This window comes from Giraffa tippelskirchi, chromosome 5 (assembly GCF_054371585.1).
Source record: "Giraffa tippelskirchi isolate mGirTip1 chromosome 5, T2T-mGirTip1v1.2.pri, whole genome shotgun sequence".
NCBI classification, from domain to species: domain Eukaryota; kingdom Metazoa; phylum Chordata; class Mammalia; order Artiodactyla; family Giraffidae; genus Giraffa; species Giraffa tippelskirchi.
In genome coordinates, this window is record NC_137279.1 from 158,309,440 (window position 1) to 158,322,138 (window position 12,699).

Sequence of the window (12,699 nt, forward strand, 5' to 3'; positions counted from 1 at the left end):
GTCTTCAGCCACATGCTACTGAGGTTGAAGGCTCATCACCCTTGTTTGACCCACATCACAGGTGCCCGCTCCTTTTTCAACTCTGTTAGCTAGAGGGCCAGGTGGGATCTTGTGAAATAATAATAAAAAGCCTTCCAACTTGCCTGAAAAGTTTGGAAACATCACTGGCTTCACCCAGGTATCTGGAGATGACTTATCAGGTTCAGTTTTGTTTAACCGACTTCCTTGTGCCAAGAAAAATCTTCCTCCCAACCCAGAAGGCAGATGCCGCAGCCCACATGAGCCCTAAAGTGTCTGCACCTGCAGCCGTGTTCTGAAGCCAGGCTGATGCCTATGAAGTCTTCTGCTGGACCCTGATCAAGACCATGATGCTGGGAGTGGGGGCTGCCCAAAGAGGGTAGTTCAGGGGCACCTCACTGCAGAGGGTGTACATGTGCTTACTCTTATGATGCTTTCACTGAAGTGACCCAGGAGGGAGGAGATGAGGCTGAATTCCTTGATTTACTCCCAGTTGTGGTTCCAAGCTCTTTGGACTGTGGCCCAGTTTGGCCAAGCGAAAAACCTTGTGGCCCACTGAGCCCACTGATTCTCACTTTTGGGTGATAAAGAATTTGGTAATAAAGGACAAAGGGGAAGAGAAATATCATCTACATGGTCATGCAGTAAATCCTGAGGACAAAACAATCAGCAGGAAATCTGTAGAGTAATTCTCCAAGTAATGTAAATTAATGGAAAGAACAATTAAAACGCCAGCCAACACTGATGCCTCATTGTAGCAGTCAAGGGTCACAGTTGCAAACAACAGAACTGATTCTAGCAAGTTTACATCAAAGAGGAATTTATTAGAGGATGTCAAGTCACTCCACCACCCTCCCCAGAACTGCTTGCCTTCAGCCCTTGATTTTCCAGGGCACTTTCTTCCAAGCTGAGGCCTGGCCTGGGTGCCTCTGCGTGTTGAGTGCAGGTCCCACCACAGGGTCCTAGCTGTAAAAGAAGCTGGCACTGTACATTCTGTGTTCTACCTTGAAGACGTGGAACTCCTAAGGAAGGAAATAACCCAGACATAGGAAGGGTGTTCACATGGTGCTGGGTAACCCAAAAAAACACGGCAAATATCTTTTGCAGTAATAACAAAGCACCCTTCCTGAAAATTGCAGAATTTCCAGCTCTTTGCCTGCACGCGTACACCTAGTTCTGCAGTATTGTTTACTGATGGATGGAGGTCATACTTTTTTGTAGAACATAAAATTAATATTATCAGTAAACTCTTCTAATAAACTAATGCTCATGTATGAACGCCAAGGTTTATTAATTCTTAATAATTCATTATGTTCCTAATTCCTTATAAAAATGAAATCCCACATATGAAATTTCCTTTGAGGGTAATGAAAATGTTCTAAAATTTGATTGTGGACTTTTCAATAATGAGTTCTGGGAATATTGGAATATTCACATTCCTAAGAATGAAACCTTTATCTTAAGCCTCAAAATGGTTCAAAATGATCTCAAAATGGTTCAAAATCCTAAACTTAATAGCTAAAACTATATAGCTCTTAGAAAAAAACATTGAGGAAAATTTCTATGGCAGTGAATTTGGCAATAATTTCCTGGATATGATACCAAAGCACAGGCAACAAAAAACAATAAGATAAATTGGATTTCATAACCTTTGTGCATCAAAAAACACTGTCAAGAAAGCAAAAAGACATCCTACAGAATGGAAGAAAATATTTGCAAATCACATATCTGATAATGGGTTAATGATATTAGTGATATTAACCTATTACCAGACATGTGATAAAGAACTCTGACAACAAAACAACCCAATTAAAAAATGGACAAAGGACTTGAATAGACATTTCTCCAACGAAGATATACCGATGGTCAATAAGCACATGAAAAGATGCTCAATAATCATTAGTCATTAGGGAAATACAAATCAAAACCACAATGAGTTAACACTACACACCTCCTATCCTTACTAGGATCCCTATAATGATTTTCTTTAGTTGAAAAAAAAAAACATGTTGGTGAAGATATGGAGAAACTGGAGCCTTTATGTGTTGCTGGTGGGAATGTAAAATGATATAGCTGTTTTGGAAATACTTTGGCAGTTACTAAAAATTTAGACATAGCATTAACATATAACACAGCAATTTCATTCCTAGGTAGATATACAAAATAAATGAAAGCAGGAATTTGAACAAATACTTGCACACCAGTGTTCACAGCAACATTACTCACAATAGCCAAAAGATGGAAACAACGCAAGTGTCAACTGATAGATGAATGGATAAACAAGATGTGGTATGTACATATGATGGAATATTACTCAATCATCAAAAGACATGAAATTTTGATGTATGCTGCAACTTGGAAGGGCCTTGAAAACATGCTAAATGAAATAAGCCAGATATAGAAGGACAAATATTACATAATTCCACTTACAGAAGGTACCTAGTGTAGGTAAGTTTATAGAGACAGAAAGTAGAATACGTCTTATCAGGGCTGGGAGCAAGAGGTAATGGGGAGTTATTATTTAATAGGTTATAGAGTTCATGTTGGAGATGATGAAAAAGTTTGGGTTATAGATAGTAGTGATGATTACAGAACATTGTGAATGCCACTGAATTCTAAATTTACAGATGGTTAAAATAGTAAATTTTATGGTATGTATTAAACACAAGCTGGAATCAAGATTGCCGGGAGAAATATCAATAACCTCAGATATGCGGATGACACCACCCTTATGGCAGAAAGTGAAGAAGAACTAAAAAGCCTCTTGATGAAAGTGAAAGGGGAGAGTGAAAAAGTTGGCTTAAAGCTCAACATTCAGAAAACTAAGATCATGGCATCCGGTCCCATCACTTCATGGGAAATAGATGGAGAAACAGTGGAAACAGTGTCAGACTTTATTTTTTTGGGCTCCAAAATCACTGCCGATGGTGATTGCAGCCATGAAATTAAAAGACGCTTACTCCTTGGAAGGAAGGTTATGGCCAACCTAGATGGCATATTTAAAAGCAGAGACATTACTTTGCCAACAAAAGTCTGTCTAGTCAAGGCTATAGTTTTTCCAGTGGTCATGTATGGATGTGAGAGTTGGACGGTGAAGAAAGCTGAGCACCAAAGAATTGATGCTTTTGAACTGTGGTGTTGGAGAAGACTCTTGAGAGTCCCTTGGACTGCAAGGAGATCCAACCAATCCATCCTAAAGGAGATCAATCCTGGGTGTTCATTGGAAGGACTGATGTTGAAGCTGAGACTCCAAAACTTTGGCCACCTCACGCGAAGGGTTGACTCATTGGAAAAGACCCTAATGCTGGGTAGGATTGGGGGCAGGAGGAGAAGGGGACGACAGAGGATGAGATGGTTGGATGGCATCACCGACTCGATGGACGTGGGTTTGGGTAGACTCCGGGAGTTGGTGATGGACAGAGAGGCCTGGCGTGCTGCAATTCATGGGATTGCAAAGAGTCAGACACAACTGAGCGACTGAACTGAACTGATTAACATATTTTGGGCTTCCCTGATAGCTCAGTTGGTAAAGAATCTGTCTGCAATGCAGGAGACCCCAGTTCGATTCCTGGGTCAGAAAGATCTGCTGGAGAAGGGATAGGCTATCCACTCCTGTATTCTTGGGCTTCCCTTGTGGCTCAGCTGGTAAAGAATCCGTCTGTAATGTGGGAGACCTGGGTTGGATCCCTGGGTTGAGAAGATCCCCTGGAGAAGAGAAAGGCTACCCACTCCAGTTTTCTGGCCTAGAGAATTCCATGGACTGTATAGTCTGTGGTGTCACAGAGAGTCGGACACAACTGAGTGACTAAGCACACACACACAACATATTTTACCATGGGCTTCCCTAGTGGCTCAGTGGTAAAGAATCCACTTGCCAAAGCAGGAGACGTGGGTTCGAACCCTGAATCAAAAAGATCCCCTGGAGAAGGAAATTGCAACCCACTCCAGTATTCTTGCCTGGATAATTCCATGAACAGAGGAGCCTGGTGGACTATAGTCTATGGGGTTCCAAAAGAGTCAGACACGACTTAACTACTAAACAACAATATTTTACCACAATTAAAAAAATTAGGTTGTGGCAATGTTTCCACAACTCTGAGTATGCTGCAGCTATTGTATAATTTTTATGGGTAAATTGCATGGTATGTAGATTATATCTAAATAAAGCTATTAAAAAATCCTTTCCAGCTTGGGCAGTCTCTATGATGTATCCATTAATCTGTTTATTTATTCATTAATTCAACACATTTTTGTTGTGTTCCTACCGTGCCAGCTGTTAGGAATAGGGAGATAAATAAAATAAACGCAATTCCTGGCCTTTCCTTGCTTAAAACACTGTGGGTTTTAAAAGGTAATCATCGCTAACATTTACTGAGTATTCACTAAATCCTGAGCATTGGTAAAAGCACTTAAATATACCTTATCTCATGCCGTTCTCCCAGCTGTGTACTGAACTGGGCTCTTCTTGAATAAGGAAATTTGTTCAAGGTCACGCAATCAGAATTTGAACCTGGTATATCTTACCTTGAAATCCTTGCTCTTAATCATTCATCACCACATGTGCCAGCTGGGTTCCAGCACCTGAAATTGGGGTATTCCCTGGAGACCTGCCCGTAGGCCTGTCTGACAGGCTGGCTGATCTGGGTAGCATTGCAGGGAGGGTTAAACTTAGAGATGAAATGATCTCTAGGAGGAAGTGGGTTTGGAAAATAAGGCCCAAGTCCATGGAATCTTGCACAGCTATTTACAGTAATCACTATAAATCAGGTATCACTGTATTTTCTAAATGTTACATGATAAAATTTTAAATACAAAATCAAATTCATAATTAAATTTGTATCATTATGTTAATAGATAATATATTTATTATTTATTAAACACAGACTATATAACAACCTCTAAATTGTTGACCAGTATTGTCATCTTATTTAATTCTCCTGACAGATCCATGATGTGTACAGTGTGTCACTATCCCTATTTTACAAGTGAGGCGGCTAAGGCACAGAGTAGTAGTTAGTAGTTTAGTTACTAAGTCGTGTCTGACTCCTGCAACCCCATGGACTGTAGCCTGCCAGGCTCCTCTGTCCATGGGATTCTCCAGGCAAGAATATTGGAGTGGGTTGCATTTCCTTCTCCAGGGAAGACACAGAGAATTTAAGTAATTTGTCCAAGGTTACACAGTCATTAGCAGAGCTGGGATTCTAGTCATGGCTTCTTGGCTTGGAGTCCAGACTCTTAGCCACCATAGAAATTGTTCTTCAATTATGTTAAAATATGCAAAATAGATGGACATGAAATGAGTTGTATCAAGATGGGGGGATGATGGTGATTTCCCACTACCACCCCCCAACCCCAGTAATTTATTGTTTTCCAAGAATACGTCATAATAGTGATGACTTTTTTAGACCAACAAAAGAAATTGCAGGTCACTGGGACCTTTTTCATCTTCTTACTTCATTGTTTCATTTTGTTGTGTTTGATTTTGCAGTTGCCTGTGCGCATGCACAGGCTAAGCCAGAGCAGTTGCGCACAAGCTGGGTGCTGGGAGAGGCCTGCCCCTGTGTGAGCTGCAGCTGCCCTGACTCTGCTGCCATCTTCTGGGAAGGGGAGGAGAGTGTGCCTTTATCACACTCTTCTCAACACTGAGGACCTCTCATTAAAAAAAAACTTGTTTTTCTAACTTGTGAGAGAGTCTGTGTCATACTGTGGTTACAAGCAAAATGATACCTGGATTCGAATCTTGGCGCTGATAGTCTCAGTATCTGGGCAACTGCTCTAAGCCTCAGCTTTGTCCTCAAATAATGGAAATAACCAGTACTACGTATAAGGTCATTGTGGGAGTTAAATTGGCTGGTTTCGAAATGGACCTAGAGTGCCCGGCACAGTGTAGGGTAGATAAATAGTATGCCGTTCTGATGTTTCTCTGGCATCTTTTTGATGATTAATTCATGTGGTTAAACATTTTTCTAATAGTAAACACCGGTATTTATCCTTTCCTGAATTGGTTGCTTGTGCCCCTTCCTCACTTGCCTATTGGAGTCTCGATTTTACAGTGTGTTTGAGTCAGAGGCTAAGAGTGTTCTGAAAGGGTCTCAGTGAGGGGAGGGGTGAGGAGTAGAGGTCTTTTCCCTGGGACCCTGATGCCTTTCTTTTTCTCCAAGGAGCACTGTTTACTGCAGCCTCCTCACTCCCTGCAGCTGGCCCTGTTTCCTCCCTGAGAAATTTTCATCTGCCTTAAAGGGTCAGTCATTTGAACAGCTCATTCCCACTGGACTGCTACACCCACCGGTCTCCCACGAGTGATTTCTTTCCGCGTCCAGTGAAATTGTGTTCCGTCAGAATGGCTGTAACCAGTCTGCTCTGAGCCTGTTTCAGTAGCGTGTGTCCCTAAGCAGTGTGCTGCTCCCCAGCCCTGTGTAATCGCACAGACTGCCAAATAGCTGACCTCTCTGGGCAAAGTGCAAAAGCCTAAGGAACCGCTTAGATAAAAGGCACATTCTTCAGATAGTTCCACCTCTTTTCCCTCTTGTCTGGTGCCATCTTGTCTGACTTAGATGCCTACCCTTTCTTCATCGTGGAGCAAAAGGGACCCGGGCTATAGAATATGGAGGTTTCTAAATTGCAAAAGGAGTCAAACCTCCCCCCAGACAAATGATTCCTGATGGAAAGGTTTTCTTGGATAAGTGTGTCTGGTCCAGGGGAATTTTCTGGGTAGCTTGGTGGTAACATGAAATTGGCTACTAGTCTTAAGATATGTGTCTGAGTGAGGTGTAGGGGTAGAGACATGCCAGTATCCCAACATGGGTAAGGGCCAGAGGCTATGGAGAGAAAGCTCAGGCTTCCTCTCCAAAGTTGTTGGCTTTTCCCATGAAGATCTTCCCTAAATGTGAGATCACCTTCTGCCTTGAGAGCACTAGCATTGAGGCTTACATCCTAGAGTCCTGTGTCTCCTGAATTCACCTGCATGCCCCGTTCAGGCTGTGTGGTTTAGAGGAGAGAGTATTAGAGTAGAAGACAGAACATCTGGGTTTGAATTGAGGCTTTGCCTTTTCTTAGCTTTGTAACTATGGGAACCAACTTTGTTTTCTCATCTGGAAGACAAGGATAAGATTCCTGTTTCTGCTCACCTCTATGCTTGGCCATGGAGTAAATTCTGTGTACCGGGTAAGGGCAAAAGACAGAAAAGACAGAAGAATCTCCTCTCTTCTTAGAGACATAGGCAGTCAGCACCGTGCCTGAACCAGTACCTCGTGTGGAGGTCAGAAAACTGAAAGTGCTACCTGTCTTCAGGAAGAGATCTGAAGGAGGGAGACTTGGTTCGAGGTGTGTGTGTGTGTGCATGTATGTATTTTCCTGTGACTCTGCTGTCCTGGCACCTGAGCCAAGCTGATCTGTGGCACTGCTATAGGGGCTACTATTTCCTTCCCTCATTCTGCTGTTTGTTTTTTTTTTTTTTTTCCCAGTCTGATGAGAGGGCTGGCACCTGTTGGAAAGGAGAGGTGCTTTCTTGGTACCTAAGGGAGTATCTGAAGAGGTCACCTGTGTTTATAGCCATTGGTATAGTGGCTAAGTTCAGTTTGACAACCTTTATGGAATGTCGAGCTCATGATGCTGGTCTGGGAGACAGACACAGAGGCAGCAATTAGAATTCAGGTGAGAGCTGCGGCAGTCGAGGGCTGACAGGAGCAGTGGAAACAGGAAGGCTCGCTACAGCACTTGGAGGGGCGGGGGGATGCTGAACAGAGCTGGAGGGGACAGATGGAAACTGGCCAGTGTTCCCAAAAGAATGTTGGTTGTTTCAAGAAAGGCTCAGTTCTGCGAGTAAGCCTCTCACCATTTTGTCCTGAATAAGGAAGAATTTATCTTGGGAGAGGAAAATGGGAGGGCTTACCTCTGTCACACAGAAACATCAGAGAGGCTGAGTGGGTGGCTAGAAAGTCACGGGACCTGATGAATGGAGAGCTCTTTTTAACTCAGCTTCCTGGTGAAATGTGTTATGCTTCTGGCCTTTCTCTAGCCAATTCTGAGAGGATGGTTGATGCTCATTTAAAAGCTTTCAGAGAGACAGTTTGCGCCTCTGTATATTTTTTCGTATAACCGCAAAGTGTATTCTGATTTATTTTTTAGTTTTGATGGTTTGGTCTGCATGCTAGTTAAATACGTTTAACAGTTGAAACAAGTGAATGTTGGCGTTTCCTAGCCTCGTGCATCACATCGTCCCATGCCCTTCAGTAAGTTTGTTAACCTCTGCCTTGAGCAAGATGCTCTAGAGTCTTCCAAGGAAAGTAAGAAGTGTGATCCAGTGTAGTGGGAAAAACACAGAATTCTATCCCAGGAATCATCATTTTAATCCAGATTCACTCGTGGGTGAGCCAAGGGAAGTCACTGTCTCTCACTTTCTTCACCTGTCCAGTGGGAACGCTCAGCCCTACCCGGCTGCCTTAAGCTGGAGGTGAAGTGTTTTCTCAGTGTCCTGGGCTGGATGCAGTCAGCACTTCAGGGTGACACTCAGCTCTGGCATCAGTTTCAGTGTAGGTTAGACAGGAATCTGCCCTGGCCTCTGAGAACACATCTTGACAGGCAGTGTCTGCAAAGGTCAGAGCTGTTTCGACATGTCTTTCTGACGGGGCTTCATTTCCGAGGACAGCCTCCTTTGGCTAGAGCCACGGAAGGTCAAGGGGATAAGGTCCTCAATCCTTTTGCTGAGACTGTATACGAGAGCCCGGATGCTTTCCTGCACCCACCCTCCTGCATCTCCTTCAGGTCCAGCGGTGGTGCTAGACTTGCAGAGCTTCTGTGCCTGCACCTCACACCTGCCTCTGCTCCAGAGAGCTGCGGCTGCAGTGGGCTGGCAGAGCCTCTTCACGGCGCCTGCCTGGGACACCCTGAGACCTTGCTCTTGCACAGCTGCCTTCTCCCCGGCTCCTGAACCCGCCCCTCTGAAGTCACTGGTCTGCTACAGTTGGAAGCCCTGCCTGGAGCTGGATCCTTACAGAAGGTACTTCTTTACCTTTCTCTTTCTGCCAGAATTGGGTGCATATCGGTGCTGGGGCAACAGATTCGTAGAGCGGCAGGAAGCGGAGGCTGCCTGTCGGGCCCCAGGAGCTCACTGGTCATTGTTTCTTCCAGCTCTGCCCCATAGACTTCCAGTCGCTGATTGATGGGGGCAGTGAGCAGTCTGGGGATTGCTCACAGAAGCCTTGCTCCGCAGTGGGATCCAGGAGGTGGGTGGGCGGGGGAGGAAGTTTCTAAGACAGAGCCTGGAAGAAAGAGATGCACCACTGGAGGGGTTTCAGCTCTTTAGGATGCTGTGTTCTCATTAGGAACAATTTTATTAATGAGCCACTCAGCTGCAGGGAGGGAGGAGGAAAAACATAATTAATTATGACTCCTGTCCCAGTTGAGCACCTAGTTTTGGGAGAGTCCAGGGAGAAAGGTGTGTACCATTTCAGCATCTTTAGATGCATCCCTCTAAACTGCTAGCAGCTCTGGGAATGAACTTTCTAATCAAATGATCTGTGCTTTTCCCCTCTTTCTGCAAGATCTAGTATCAGCTTATTGAGCATCAAATTCCTTTCTGGCCCCAGTCCCCTCTTCCCGAGAGCCAAAATGAAGTCAGTGTTTGCTTTTCCAGCAAGGTCACAGATCACCTGACCAAATCTTTAACAGCTAAGGAGCCAGTGCTGCCGTGCTGAACTCAGAGCGATCGGCTCTGGTCCAGCAGCAGAGCCCCGGGAAGGAAGTGACTTCTCTGGCTCTAGGCTGGGGCGGGGGGAGGATGTCAAGAGAAGGTACTGTGGTCACTGCTTCCCTCCTGACAGTTTTCTCTTCTTCATGAAGCTCCAGATTCAGCTGCTGCAATGCAGGCAAAAATGACAGACACGTGCAGAAAAATGTGGGAACGGAGTTAATGAGATTGTGTTAATGAGGCTGTGTTAATGTGTTATTTACTGAGCGTGAGTTATCTCTTTGTTTCCTGGGTCGGTGGGAAGTGAGCCCGCTGGAGAACTCAGTTGGTGGAAGCTTTTCCAGGAGTGCGTCTCACTCCCTGGGTGCCTGGGCTTCAGCCCTCTTAAGCAGCTCTGTCAGATGCCTCCGGATTCTTAGCACAGGGGACATTTCCACTTGGAAGCGTGGGGCCCTGGAGCGGGGAAGTGGGAAGCTCTCATCATTTGGGGAGATCGGTACCAGGTATAAGTAATATTTTTTCCTCTTTTGGAAAGAGCGTTTTTGTCTCTGTAAGAGGTCGTGCAGGGATTGACAGATCGCTGTTGGTGCACTACCTTGCTAAATATTTGACTTTGTTAGGTTGAATTCTCCAAGAATTCTCATGGCAGTAAGGCTGTGCTTTGAGCCAAGTTTTCTTTTTAAGGAAATCCAAGGTGCTATTTATTTTGGCATGCAGCCTGTTCTGGGATGAAATATGGCGTTTTTATTATTGCAGAATAAAGAGACGTTTGAAAGGAACACAAGTACAGAGCTAGGTTTCAGTTTCAGGGCTAAATAGAGGAAGCTTTCTTTGTATTTGGATTTGAGGTTAGAAATGGTATCATTAAAAAGAATCAATGCAGAGGGAGAGGGTGTGGGGATATACTGCTGGAGTTGGGCTGACCCAAGGAAATCCATGCTCCTGGGCATGGGCCCTGCTGGAACCGTTTCTAATGTGGCCTGGTAGTTACACATGGGCCATCACTGCTGTCTGCCCGTGACTGCCTCTTTGGCTGATTTTGAACTGAAAGCCTCAGTCCTCATCTCTTCACTGCACATTGGCTTTGAGAGGCAGGGTGGACTAATGGAGTCCTGCCCCTAATTAACTGGATAAATTTGGATTGGCCACATAGCTTTTTTGTGTCTTTGTTCCTTATCTGTAACTTGGAGATGATCTGCCACGTTAGGATGGAGGTGGATGGAAGGGGGGAGTCTACAGAAATGAATTGTGTAGGAGTTCTGACCTTCACAGGCTTAATAGGGGAGAAAAACTAGAAAAAGATAAAGTTGTATATACTCAAAACATCTAGAATATGATGAGCTCGTGAGAGAGGTTGGGAGCTAACTGGGCATACTTGATCCTGGGATAGGCCATAAACAAATGAAAAGTTACATAACACAACTAGATATTACAAGGTTCTAGCACTGGGCAGACAGCTTAACAGAACATGTAATAAATTGCTTCTATGTCAAAATATTACATGCTCCAGGAGGTTGCAAAATTCCATTTTAAAGGGGAATTCTGTTCAATAAAGCTATTTTTCATATTCTGTTTAATTGCAAACAAAGTAGTGTGTGTTGATATAGCATTTAGTCTTTGATTCCACTCCCCTAACCACATCAAACATCCACTCACTCAAAGAAAACTCCCTTAGCTAAATTCTGAGACGTCCACAGTAAGGACTCTGGGCCAAGGTGGAGAAGGCTGGGGTGGGTGGGGCTGGAAGTGACATGACGTGGACATGACAGTCCCCCCTTTTCTTTAGAGCCCTTTAGAATGAAAGCTTGCTTGGCCCTTTTCTTCGGGGTATCAGCTCCATTTAATTTCTCTTGGCCTTGGAATGATTAATTTTAGCAAAATTCAAGTCTAAGAGAACAATTAGAGGTCTCTATAGAGTTCTTTTTTAATGAAATTTGACCCCAAGTGTGCTGCAAAGTTATTTAAAGCTCTATGATCTGGTATATGAAGGACTGAATTGTAACTCTAGCCAAGGGCAGTGGGTGTGACTGAACTCTCTTAGGTGACAATGAGTTTCTGCAGCTGGAGGTTCACCTGCACCCTCTTGATTAGGAGGAGCTTTGTTACTTGGTGTCCAGCCTCGGCGAAGCAGATCGCCCTTGGCCAGAAGGACTACAAAGGGAGCCGTCCTCCTTGTGCATGCCCAGAAATGCATCATCTGCACCGGAGGGAGAAGCAAAGAAGCAGAGTCAGGAGCGTTTTCCCTCACAAAAGAGAGCTAGGGACCAGTCATCAGGCTTGCTTACATTAATGGACAAATGTTTACCAATCACTTTCGTTCCCAGCACAGGCTTGGAGTCGACTTGACTTAAGAGCAAATCCTACACCAACACTGGCTTGTTATGTAACTTGGGGCAGGCCTTTAAACTCTCTCAGCCTCAGTCTTTCATCCAAGTACTAACCAGGACCGACCCTGCTTAGCTTCTGCGATCAAACGAGATCAGGCGCGTTCAGGGTGGTATGGCTATAGATAGCCTCAGTCTCCTTATCTGGAAAATGGGGACAATAATAACCCTCTTGGGGTTATGCTGAGGCTTGCATGAGGTAAGTCGAGTATGCCAAGTGCTCCGAGCTCTGCCTGTTACTCAGTAATGTTATGAGGTGGGAGGAAGAGGGATACAGAGGGAGAGAAGAGGCCGTGATGATGAAGGGGCCATGTATAGGGTTTTGTCCTCACCCTGTTCCTCCACAGTTTTCACCTTGAAGCTGCTGGGCCTCTCCTGCCCCACCCCACCTCACTGTATCTGGGAGTCCCCATCACTGGCTGTGGACTGCAGAGCTGGGGCACTGAGATGGACATCAGTGTCCTCTGCCCAGGAACCTTCGCTTTCTTTTTTCAATTGAATTATAATTGACATCTAACATTGTGTAGTTGTATAATTGACATCTAACACGGTGTCCAGCATGATTTGATATTTGTATATGTCGTGAAATGACCACCACAGTAAGTTTAG

At 44.5% G+C, this 12,699-nt stretch overlaps 1 protein-coding gene across 2 annotated transcripts in view; it reads left to right on the forward strand.

The window, feature by feature from the left end:
* KANK4 (KN motif and ankyrin repeat domains 4) overlaps positions 1-12,699 on the forward strand; it is a 124,458-nt gene that overhangs the window by 75,442 nt on the left and 36,317 nt on the right. For both annotated transcript variants that reach the window (XM_081486630.1, XM_081486629.1), the window contains exon 2: positions 8,782-9,016. The gene's annotated coding sequence lies outside the window, so the exon portion shown is untranslated. The remainder of the gene's footprint in view (positions 1-8,781; positions 9,017-12,699) is intronic.